Source organism: Hippopotamus amphibius, chromosome 5 (genome assembly GCF_030028045.1).
Source record: "Hippopotamus amphibius kiboko isolate mHipAmp2 chromosome 5, mHipAmp2.hap2, whole genome shotgun sequence".
NCBI classification, from domain to species: domain Eukaryota; kingdom Metazoa; phylum Chordata; class Mammalia; order Artiodactyla; family Hippopotamidae; genus Hippopotamus; species Hippopotamus amphibius.
This window is the reverse complement of record NC_080190.1, coordinates 107,096,042-107,108,855: the sequence shown is the minus strand read 5'-3', so window position 1 is coordinate 107,108,855 and position 12,814 is coordinate 107,096,042. Positions and strand designations below refer to the sequence as shown.

General features: G+C 36.9%; 1 protein-coding gene across 1 annotated transcript in view; it reads left to right on the top strand.

Annotated features, from left to right (window-relative positions):
- The window catches only part of STMN2 (stathmin 2), a 50,997-nt gene that overhangs the window by 14,313 nt on the left and 23,870 nt on the right, over window positions 1-12,814 (top strand). The gene's annotated exons all lie outside the window — the stretch shown is intronic.

Genomic DNA, 12,814 nt, shown 5'->3' with positions numbered 1-12,814 from the left:
ACTTTAAAGCACAGAGAAATACCACTCTGTAGTATGAAAGGAAGCTAGTAAAGTTAGTGGAGAGAATCACTGAACGGGCTCCAGCATCTGGACTGCTAACCCCACTCTTAACCTAGTCTAAATGGGAAGCCAGCTGAGTCACTGACACATCCGGGGGTTATCATTTGCAGCTGCTGACAGCTCCTCCCTGCTCAGCCACCAAAAGATAAACATTTGTAGAACACCAGCTGCCACACATAACGCTATGTGCAGACATTAAATGAGACACCTTCCTGCGCCCTCAGAAAACTTGAATATAGTTGGGAAAAAATGATCGGCAGCAGACACAGCAGTAGAGGAATAAGGGCTAAGCTTTGTGAAACAAGCCAGGAATATGACTGTGTCTTTGAAAGGAGAAGAGACTCGAAGCCCCTTGCAATGGAAGCCATTAAAATTGAGTCACTTCATTTTTAGGGAGATGCAAATTCAGCCTTATGGAATTTCATGAGTCACAACCATTGGAGACATTTCTGAATTGTCACCACATCCTTGTACACAGATCCTCTGTCCTGCTCTACTCATGATTACTGGGCCAACTTTTTGAAATTGTGAACAATATCCCAAATCACAGGTGCACTTTTTTATGAGTGTATTTAGACCGAATAAATCTAGAGAAAATGGAACATAAAGGAAAGCCCATATTGTACCTTTAAGTGTTATGTATTACCAAGTTGTGATTATTAAAATAAAATCATCAATTTATTATGCCAAATTCCGATTCACATTTATCTATGCAGATCAAACACTTGATACATTTTGCCTTCAGTTTTTTATTGGGAATGTTTATGACCAAGTCATGCAGTACTTGCCGCCATAAAGGAAATAAGATGCACAGGTTATTCTGATCTCACTCAACCAGTTATAACAATATGTAATCTTTCTCATATCTTAGGAATAAGTATCATGAATTCAAAAAGAGCTCCAGATGGCATCCAAAAAGCTTATATCTTATGCATCACCTATTCTGCCTAATCGTGAAAAATATACATATTTAAAGCCAAAAATAGATCTTCCATGTAGCATCGGGGAAAGTTGTTTGCTCACATAGTTTGACAACTTGAAATTCAAACCATGAGTTGCTTTATGAATCACATTACATATAATATTTTATGTCTATCATATAATATTTTTTGTGAAATACCAAGATTTAGAAAGAGGAAACAATTTACAAAGCAGAAATATGAAGAGTAAGTTTTCCTTCTCTTTAAAAATGTAATGCCTTAAAATAATTTGTTAGAGCGCTGGGATAGGGAGGGTGGGAGGGAGTCATGGGAGGGAGAAGATATGGAGATATATGTATAAATACAGCTGATTCACTTTGTTGTACAGCAGAGACTGGCACAACAGTGTGAAGCAATTATATTCCAATAAAGAGCTTTAAAAAGAAAAGAAAAAAAGAAAGTAGATAAAGAAAGCCCTTAGTGTAGAAAGCACAAAAGAATAACTCTGCATGTTATGAGAAAGTTAATTCATTTAAAAACAACATTTGCTAAATTTGTAGAATTATAGAATTCCAGAACTTGGGAATACCTATCAACTATCAATGAAAAAAAAAAAAAAGGTCCGGAAAAATTAAGTGACTTGCTCAAGGTCTTAACAGAAAACTCTGAAGTTCTGAGAAGACCTCAAAGGTCATGTAATCCAATCACCATTTAATACTTATTTTCCTACCTGAAACATGGGGTTAATTAAGACTTGAGCTACTATCCAAGAGCATAGTTTCATTTGTAAGAATCACAACACATTCCATAATTTTGTAAAGTAAAAGCGAAATGCCATTCTTCCTGAAAATTTTGTAAATGGAGGAATTCTACAAGTTATACGTCATACACATGTATTACCTTGGTCAGCAGGAGCAACAAGTACCACCATTCTGGATGCTTTCCAAAAACTTTGTATCTATACCTGAGGCACTGGTCTTCACATGCAGAGGAATTTGCCTCCCAAGAGGGATGAAAGTGTGTGACCCGCCCCCCCCCCCAAAAGGTTGTTCCAAGTGCTCTGGAAGAGGAGATCAGTGATTCTTAAGTTTTAGGAAAGGAAAAACACTGCCACAATGCCAATAAATTGCTTTATATCACCCAACATCAAAAATGTACAACCAGATTTAGAAGCAGAAGAAAGAGTCAAATGTTGAAGAAATGTTTTTTTAAAAGACTTCCATCATTTCCTTTCATTACACCCTTTTCCCATTTCTGTTTTCCTCTCTGTCTGTGCCACCAACACCTCACCACCCACCATCCTCTTTAAAAAAGTTAAGGTTATTAAGTTTGATTTTTTCATCTATAAAATGAGAATATCATTAGATTATTTCAATTATTTCTGCTCTTCCTTCCAGTTCTATGATGCTAAGGCGAGTGATTCCAGTTGCATTAGACAAAATGCAGACTTGTTAATAAACATATTTATATTGATGACCTTAAAGTAACTCTTTTTGAGAAACTGTTCATCATTCCTGGTCAACCAGATTTCACTAAAGTAGAAAACAAAATGCATAACCAAAACAAACTAATGACCTTCATAATATATTTCCTCAAAGTATGAACAAACCCTCCTGATCGCTCAGGTATTTTTATTTGTATCTTATAGGTTAAGTGTATTATGAAACCCACCTGTAAGAGAACATACAGTTACTTTTTAAATCTTTCTGGGTTTTTTGTGATGTGTATTGCTTATTTCAAATAAATCCAAACCCAAATTTCAATCCCTTTATCCTTTCTGTAGCCATTTACTTTATTAGAAAAAAGGCAAAGTGATAGTTTGGCATGCAAACAACAATAATTTAACAAAACTACATTTATCATAACACAAGCATACAAAACTTTTGTGTCACTGAAAATTACCATTTCTTAGAAGAGTTTTTATTTCCAGAAGAAACAAAAAGCATGTGAAAGAAAGAAAACCTTTCTCGGACCAAGTTGTCTTTTATATTTTAATGTTGTTTGTGACATTGATGACAAAACTGACTGTGGAATTCAGAAGCTCCCGGTGTCTCACTTATTTGCTTTTTATATTGCTTTTCATTCCTTGCAGAAAATTACACTAATTCGAGTTCTAGTATATAATGGGATGAATCCTATTTCAGAAAGAGTCTTTTTTACATGGCAAAGCTTGAGGAAGTAGCATTCGATTTCCGAAACAGAAAAAGCAATTTTCATGGCATATCTAGATTAACCTGAGGATTTCTTCCACACTCCTTGGCCACCTCAAGGATGGAGGCTGAAGATAATTACACAGTGGAAGCTATGATATTAAGAGGTTTTACACCCATCTCCAAGGCTCCCAGAGATATTCAAGAATAGTATCACTCAATCATTTTTTAATATCAGTGACAGCTCTAAACCTTGACAATATTTATATTTACTATTTTTAAGATATATGATCTGTTTGTTCTATTCTCTTTGACACAAAGTGACTGTAGGACATATTACTTAAGTGTGACTAACAAGTTCACAAGACTTGTTTTCATTCAGGAGAAAAAATTTACCTGACTGCTAAGTTTTTTTCACTATACCAGTGAGCTAAGCATTTAATACACAGTTTTAAATGCTTAATGGAGGACTAAAATAGAATTCTAATAAACATGATTTTAAAATCTAACTTTTAGAGCACTATTTAGTAAATGTTATATACTGTTGCATTTTACAAAGTTTCGTTGAGTAAGACTCTAGAATTCTCCTGAGGTTTTGGGAAGCAAGCAAAATGCTGGCTCCTACATGAGGTTTTTATGGCCTTTTCCTGAAATATTGTCTATTAATCGTTTATACACCATTCATTTCCTAAGAAAAAATTTAGAAAGACTGCTGTAAGTACCATTTGTAAATTAAGCAGATAAGGATTCTATTCAACGGAAACAATAAATATTATTTGGCAATAACAGCAATTTAAATACTTCCTCTATTTGCAGTTGGTGCTAGTAACTATTACCAGTAGTAAAGATTTTGTAAGACACGCTCACAACTAAACAACGCAGAACTCTTCAAATGCGTAGGCGCTTCACACCATTCCAAGGGGCTAGAGGTTTATGTGCAAACTCTTCCAGAACTATGCTTTCGACTTTCAGCAAATTTTCAGATTGGTAGGGGAATTAAGTCAAGATATAACTGATAGGGGTAGCCACCCAAATTACTGCAGAGTCCCCGCTTAATCTGACTATGTTTCCTCTCAGTGTTCTGTATTAATGAGCATAGTCCATTATCTGAATACAGGCAAACCCATCTTGTAATGATAGAGAGAATTCCCCTCAAGTACATTATTTGTATCCTCAGCATCCAAACCACTGTTCTAAACCATGGGGAGATTCCACTGACCCATTGAGTGAGATAAAGGCACGTGAGTCTTATATGACAGGTTTTTTATTTTGTGCTTGTAATAAAAGTCTTGTATTTTTCATTTCTGAAAGTTCCTGCTTTCCTTGAGAACAAAATAGGGAATTCACCATATATTCAGTTTTATACTTCCTTATGCAATACAAAAACATGAATCACAGTCAGGCAATTCTAAAATCCACGTGAAGGAGAAGCCAGGGCTTATTTTCTAGAGAAAGGCTACATGCTACCACAAAGTGAAAAAGGAAACCAACATCCTCATCATTGATGACCAAAACATTTTTGATCCTAGAATTTATACCACGGATGCAACAGTCAGTCTGCATAGGAAGTATGTTTTGCTGAATTAAGAATGGATGCAAAGTAATTTTCTGCTCTTCAGCCGAACACTTAAAAAGTAATGGGAAGAAATTTAAATCACTTGAGTGCCACATTCAGTCACTGTGGACACACAATTCAGAGAACATCATGGCAGCCCTCAAATGGCAGTTGCCTCCAGCTCAGGAGACCACGGGGAAGGGAAGAAAAGAGTCATTCCTCTCCGAGAACTCCACTCAGCCAGAAGAAAGGGCTCTCCGTTCTTTCACCCTGGCTTTTGTCTCATTTAAGTCCTGACCAATTTAGCTATCATCCTAGGCTGTGACTACTACTGGAGACTTAAAAAAAATACATCCCTCAGTACCCAGAATTAGGCTTGGTGATAAAATCTTGAATTGCAGACAGAATAAAGTGCTTCCATTACTCCTGTAAATCACAGTCTCCACGAAGGGCTACAAGAATTTCTTTCATCAGGGGGAAAGATAAAAGAGCAAGACCCTGAATGATACAGCAGAATTCTTATTCAACTCAACAGGTACTCGACCTGGAATGAAGAGTAAGGTGAGGTCCCAAGTTGATACACTTTACTGCTTTTATTACAATTTTGATCACAAGGACTGATTCGTGTCTCCCAATTTCTTTTCCTTATCACAATCATTTTGCCAAGAATCAATGGAACTGAAATTTAAGAGCCTCATATGTTTCTATAAAATCCAATGATGGGTTGTACAGCTTTGACCTTCTTAAATGTCCCTTTATTTGATTTGATATCTATTCCTACAGAAAAAGTATGCTGCTTTGGCTGATCAAAATATTAATCTTTCAAAACCTCCCTGGTTACTATTGCTTAGGAGATCATAACTCTTGTGGGGAGATGTGAGTGGAAAAAATACAAACCGAATCCATATTTATGCTAAGCCAATTAGCATTACATCATCATGGCAGAAATATCCAGACCATTACCTCATATCAATGATCTTCTGGGATGCTAAAATAGATCTTGAAAAATCTGAGATTTCTTTTTTCATGTAAATGTTGAATTCTTAATTACATATTCATCAAGCAAAGTTTTTTAGGGTCCAAATTGAAGTCAATATTGTATGCACATGTTTTAAATAAAATCATTTTAGTCTATTTCATCTTTCAAGAAATAAATCACAGTGACGGAACTCTTGAGAATATTTCTAAACAGGATGATAGATTTGACTTTTAGAAAATAATCTGACCTCAGGCTGTAGGACCCCAAAGCAATCAGACTACCAAACACCACACACATGCACACACACACACACACACACACACACACACACACACACAAACAATAACACAATATGGTCAAAATCAAGTTAAAATGAGCAGCGGGAGCTTAATTTATGACATGGATAAAGAAGGCATCAAAAAAAGAGTTTATGAGTAATTGATTCCCATCTATTTACAGACCTAGATAATAGGAGGAACAAAGAGGAGAAGACAGAGTTAGGAGATCAGTGGTAGAGTGTGGGTTCAGTGTTTAATGATTGTGGGTGTGAGTTTTGCACCTGTTTAGAATCCATTAGCAGAATGCCCTGATTCTCCCATTATCTGTCATTTAAACTCTGGCACCAGCAAAGAGGACTACCAAGAATGTCCACAACCCTTACCTCCAATTTGCCAGATCCTAAACATGCCCCTACCTGGAAATGACAGGATTTTTTCCCCAAAGAAAAAGGTGCTTTTAAGTCACTGTTTATATAAATTGGAAAGCTTCAAATAAAAAAAATGTTGTTAATGAAATCTCTTAGACACCAATGCAAATCTATTTGCTATAAAATCCTAAAAATACAATCTCCAGATTTTCACACACACATGCATACACACAGGAAAAAGCAAAAAAAAAAAAGGAAAATTTAGTTGAATGCCTGCCAAAATATATCATCCTTAAAATATCCAAATAACATGTGAAAGTATTTTTTCCTAAATACCTATATAATTACAACTTTCTCTTTTCACCTCGTTAGCTGGAATATGAGTATGTAAGGATATATTTACTCCTATAATAAAAATCTATGCACTCAGAGTTCCTTTTGAGAAACTGTTTCTGAGTTTTCTAGCCATCTCTGCACCAAGTAAAATCCACAAGTTAAAAAAAAAAAGTTACATTTTCTTTCCATAAACCTCTACACTTACCTATAACCATGTAGTCAATAAAGTTAAAGAACAAATGCCAAAGAAGAAAATGGGAAAGAAAAGTCTTGAACTCATGACTCTAAAAATAAGTAATAATACACACTATTTTCTTGTTAGAAACAATATGTAGACAGTGAAGGTGTGTATAATACATCTGAGCAAATTCTTGGGGAAGTGAATAACATTAGGAGCAAAGCATTTAGAGTCAGACAGACCTAGATTCAAACTGAACTGCACACTTTATCATCTACTGCACTTGGCAAGCTACACCACTTCTCTGAGTCTTTTAATTTCATCTGTAAATCTGGACTAATTATAGTACCCCTTATATTGTTGAGATGATTAAATGAGAAAATACACGCAACCAGCTAGCACCATGCCTGGTACATTGTTTGTGCTCAGCAAACAGCAGCTCTTGCCATTATTCACAGTTCATTGTAGCCATTTGGAAGAATGGAAGAACTATCAGTGTTCATACACCATTAGGTTAAGTGGATATTGCTATAAAATCATTATACATCCTTGGGGTTGAATTTTAAATGAACTTACTAGAGAAATACACTTACTTGCAAATATTAATAGTTAATAGCAGGACTTCCTAGGTGGTGCAGTGGTTAAGAATGCCTGCCAATGCAGGGAACCCGGGTTCAACCCCTGCTCCAGGAAGATTATACATGCCGCGGAGCAACTAAGCCCACGCACCACAACTATTGAGGCCATGTGCTGCAAGTACTGAAGCCCGTGTGCCTAGAGCCTGTGCTCTGCAACAAGAGAAGCCACGGCAATGAGGAGCCCGTGCACCACAATGAAGAGGAGCCCCCGCTCGTCACAACTAGAGAAAGCCTGTGTGCAGCAGCAAAGACCCAACACAGCCAATAAATAAATTAAAAAATAAATCTATTTTTTAAAAAAATAGTTAATAGCAAATACAGCCAACAATAGAAAACATTGTATGGAATTATCTGTCTCCTCCCACATCCTTACAAACATGCATACTCTGCTTGGTGTTGGGTGTAGTGAAAAGATTAATATATGTTGAAAAGATTAATATATGCTGAAAAGATTAATATATGCTGATTTCCAAAAACCAGTGAAGAAAATGCTTGTCAATTCAAAGTATGAAATTTCAATAGTGAAATCTTAACATGTTTCTAATAGCATTCACATTTCCTTGGGATTTGTTTTATTGTTAATAAAAAAGTTTATCCAAATTATATATATTTCAGTACCTCAACCCATGGTCTATGTTCTGCAAGTCCAGCTCATCCTACTCGGCTCAGTTTTATTGACACTTTCTCTGGAAAGATTCCCTTGGCTACCTATCCATGAGGGCTTTCTCACTGTCTTCCATCTGCCCTTGACTCCAAATTTAGTTATTCTTTTCTATCAGTTCATCTTTCATAAAGTCCCTTGCATCTTTCCTTTCCTTTTCCTTGGTACTGCCATTTCCCAAAGCCACACCGCATTATCTGCTGAACCTTATTCAATTGTTTCTTAAGTGTGTCTCCTAGCGACAGGTCTTTCCTGCATAAAATGGTCAAACAGGTCTAAGAAGAGCTTTCATCATGTAACTCCACTTTCAAAATGTTCAGTGGCTCCCTACTGCTACGATGATTTGTAATAGCCAAACTTTTTGACCATGAAAGGGGATGTTATTAATGTCATTAAGGGGCTTAAACCACAACCATGCAGGCAAACCAGGACTTAATGTGAACCAGCCCACTGACAACTCTGTGCATTTCAAACTTTCTCACCTAACTGTTCCTAAGGGTGGAATCGAAACTAAACTCTCAAATTTCTTTTACGTTTACACATTTAAAATTCTTGAAATTCTAACATTCTTGTATATATCCGTGTTTGTTTTAATGTAAACATAATGTTTTAAGTCACAACCTTTTTACATGAACAAAATTTCAAAACATTTTACCCAAAATCTTGGAGCAAAATTGACCTCAAAGAAGACTGACTTACTATCCGGATACAACTTCTTAAATCCCTTTGTAGCATAGTCTATGAGAATGCTGTCTCCGGAAATACAGAGAAGGCCATTCACAAAGACCAGGAAGTGAATGATGCTTCCTGGAGTGAGTTGAGTCACCCATCCTTATGTCAACTCGCTGCTCCACCCATAAAAGTTTTCCATATGGTCTCTTTAGAAGTCCATTTCCACGTCAACAATAATAAATATACCTTCTCTCTTCTTTGCTTTCCTTAACCCTACTCAGTTTTATGATCCCAGTCCATTTGCTCTGGTTGCCATGTAAAATACAAGATACCCTGTTAAATTTGAATTTCAGAAAAGCAAGGAATGGCTTGCAGTATGTCCCATGCAATATTTGGATTAAAACTTAATTAGGTATTGGTATTTTTATTTGCTAAACCTGGCAACTCTAACTGTAAAGCCATTCCGGATCACCCTCCCTAAAGCTCAAGGGCTTTGAGGTTCTTCTGAATTTCTAGTACAAATCATCTGTGCCTCTGTTTGACACTCACCCTATTTTGCATGTGTTTCTATTGCTTTTTACATGCATATGCTTCATTTCCCTGACTTGAAAGCTCCTTAAGAATGAGGACACATGTATTATATTTCTTTGTAATTTCATAATGCCCCACAGAAACTCTTGACCATGGGGGGGTTATCATAAATATTGATACTTGTTAATTGAGAGATTGATTTAAAATCAGTGAGCAAAATAGCCAACGCTTTCTGTTCCATTCAGAACTATGCTGTGAACTATTTCGTAAATGAGTAAGATGCAATATTTGCCTTCAAACAGTTTACTTTAGTAAACAAACATTACACATTGAAAACCAGTAGTGAATGACCCTAAACAGTATATAATCAAGTGTAACAGTATATAATCAAGATTATGTAGGATACCCTACTAAGGACAATAGGAGATGAATTTGGGAAGCACCCCTAAGAGAGGGAAACACTGAAGAGGAGGGATCTGAATTGGGATTCAGATCTTGGGAAGGATGTAAATGAGAAGAGAGGATTAGGAAGGACAATGCCATCTGGGGAAAGTGCGGGCAATTGCAGCAAGTGGAGAGGAGACCCATCTTCACCGTATGCCTTTGCTGCATGGAAACAATCAGAATTTGCTTGGGCTGTGTTTGTAACTGGTTTTAAGGGGTTCCCTAGGGTTCAGAGAAACTATATGAGCAAAAATCTATGCATTGGCTACTACTGGAAAGAATTGTGCCATGGAGAGTCATAGGTCCTGATGTTTAAAAAAAATAATCAAAGTAAGATGCCATTAAAGAAATCACCCACAGGATCAGCTGGGGTTTGTCTCCAGACCACCTAAGAGAGGAAAGAACATTTTTCTCAGTCACAGTTATATATTACACATGGGCTCTAAGTGTGTTGGTTCCTGACAACATTCACACCCTTATCAAGCCTAATTAGAGCAGTGACCTTACTGAAAATTAGTGAACTTCATTTCCAAGAAACTGAGGACAGATGCTGAGGAATGTTTTCTTCAGTAGAAATTCATTTTCTTTTGCAGCTTTAATCTGTTACCTCTCTATAAGATGAAAAATCTTCTTTATTGAAGTATAGTTGATTTACAATATTATATTAGTTACAGGTATACAGAAAAGTGATTCTATTGTATAATTCAGATTATTTTCCATTATAGATTATTACAAATATTGAATATTATTCTCTGTGCTGTACAGTAAATCCTTGTTGCTTATCTATATATGCATAGTGGTTTTTACCTGTTAATCCCAGACTCGTAATTTATCCCTGCTCCCCTCTCTTTCCCCTTTGGGAACCATAAGTTCATTTTCTATGCCTGTGAGTCTGTTTCTGTTTTGTATACAGATTCATTTTTTAGATACCACACACAAGTGATATCATATAACATTTGTCTTTCTCTGTCTGACTTACTTCACTTAGTATGATATTCTCTAGGTCTATCCAGGTTGCTGCAAATGGCAATATTTCTTTCTTCTTATGGCTGAGTAACTTTCCTTTATATATATATATGTATATATGCCACATCTTCTTAAACCAGTCACTAGTTGATGGGAACTTGGGTTGTTTCCATGTCTTAGCTATTGTAAATAGTGCTGCTATGAACATTGGGGTGCATGTATCTTTCCAAATTAGAGTTTTCATCTTTTCTGGGTATATGCCCAGAAGTGCAATTGCTGGCTCATATGGTAGCTCTATTTTTAGTTTTTTTAAGGAAGCTCCATAGTGTTTTCCATAGCGGCTGCACCAACTTACATCCCCACCAACAGTGTAGAAGGGTTTCCTTTTCTATGAGACAGAATATCTTTTATTTTGCTTTTGGATTGTCCTTCCCTGATAAAGTTGGTGTCTTTAACATGTGCTTATAATATGTGCTTAATTTTGCAAAATATTTTGGATACCATTTGGCATCCTCTTACCAAAATAAGGTACAAACCTACAAAGCCTTGCTGTTTCGGTTTTAATCAGTTCATGGAATTAAATACATTGAACTACAAAATGTTTTTATGTGACAGATATTGTGATTCACTCTGAACATCTAAATAAGCTAAATAGGGAGGGGGATTCTTCTAAGAGATGCTCTGGATGTGTTAGGTTGAACCATATGCGATAGGACAATATTTGATCTTTGTGTATGGTTCAACAGTATGCAAGCATGTCCAGCTCTCTTGACACATTGAACCTCATCCTGAAAGTAGAGCTAGAAGAAAGCCTGTTGGCAACCTTGAGACAAATTGATGTACTACACTTTATCCAGAGACCCCAACTTTGTCACTGGCCATATATGACTTCAGCCTCTGTGAGCCATTTCATTTGCAAAATTTGATGGTATGATGAGTGGACAGTTGACTAAATGATCTCCTTAAAATCGTTCAAATCTAAATTTCTGTAGCTCTAAAGCATGCAAATATTGAACCTGTTTCTTACTGGTTAACCAAAGATGCACCTGGCAATAACGCCCAAACAATCTTCTGTGGATTCTCACCTTCCCAAGGTAACCCTCTCCCATGGGTTACATAATGCTCAGAAGACCCTGCCAAGTACCTGTTCCCTGTGAGGTTCAATATGTTAGGACATCACCATCTGTTTATACTTTCTCACAAGTTACTGCACAATATCTCTATTATTTTCTTCTGTTTTCCTTAATTTATTAATTTTACTAATTAAATAACCAAGAAAGGTGAGAGGATACCACCTCCTTATCCCCATATGGTCATCAGTTATCCCAGTGATGACCAACGGTGATAAGAGGCCCTCTACGGTTGCCTGGACAGGAGACCTCTTGAAGGAGAAAGGGGAAAATGAAATGGGGGGAGGAGGTTGAGGGGAGTGAAAGGGGAGGGAGGTCTGAACTCCCGCAGCTGCTTGGCACTCAAACTGAGTGTGCAGAGAGGAAGAGAGATCCTTATCAGATCTCAGGTCCAGGTTTTGGTATGTGCGGAAAGAGGGAGATTAAAAATAAGGGCACTTGGGAATGAAGAGAAATATGCAACACTGGTCCCTGGAGGATGTATTATATTTGCTTAATAACTGTCCTGATGAGTTCTCTGCCTCTCCCCAAATGAATATGTGGCCATTCAAGGTCAACTGGCAAAGGACACCTTCTGAAGCTGACTTATATGCAACAGACCTGAGTGCACCTGTACTAGAATGGGCCTTTCTCTTTGCCCGTTTTGTCTGTTTCTGCCTCCTCTGTATCTTTCATCTCTCCCGCCTACCCTGCTGGATCTCAATTCATTCTACCTTCCTTTTTCTCTCTAGCTCCCTTTCTCTCACTTCTTATCTAACCAGCAACAATTTGTGTTTTATGTCCCTGGTCATAAGGAATATGCACCCCGGAGTCCATTTCCATCTTTTGTTCGTTTACATTTTGTGAAAGAGAGCAGTGTGCCTGGCAACAGTCACTCTGCAGGAGGCTATAATTTATCATTCAGGTTAAAAGAAACATTCAGAGGAAATTCAGAGAATGAAAGATACT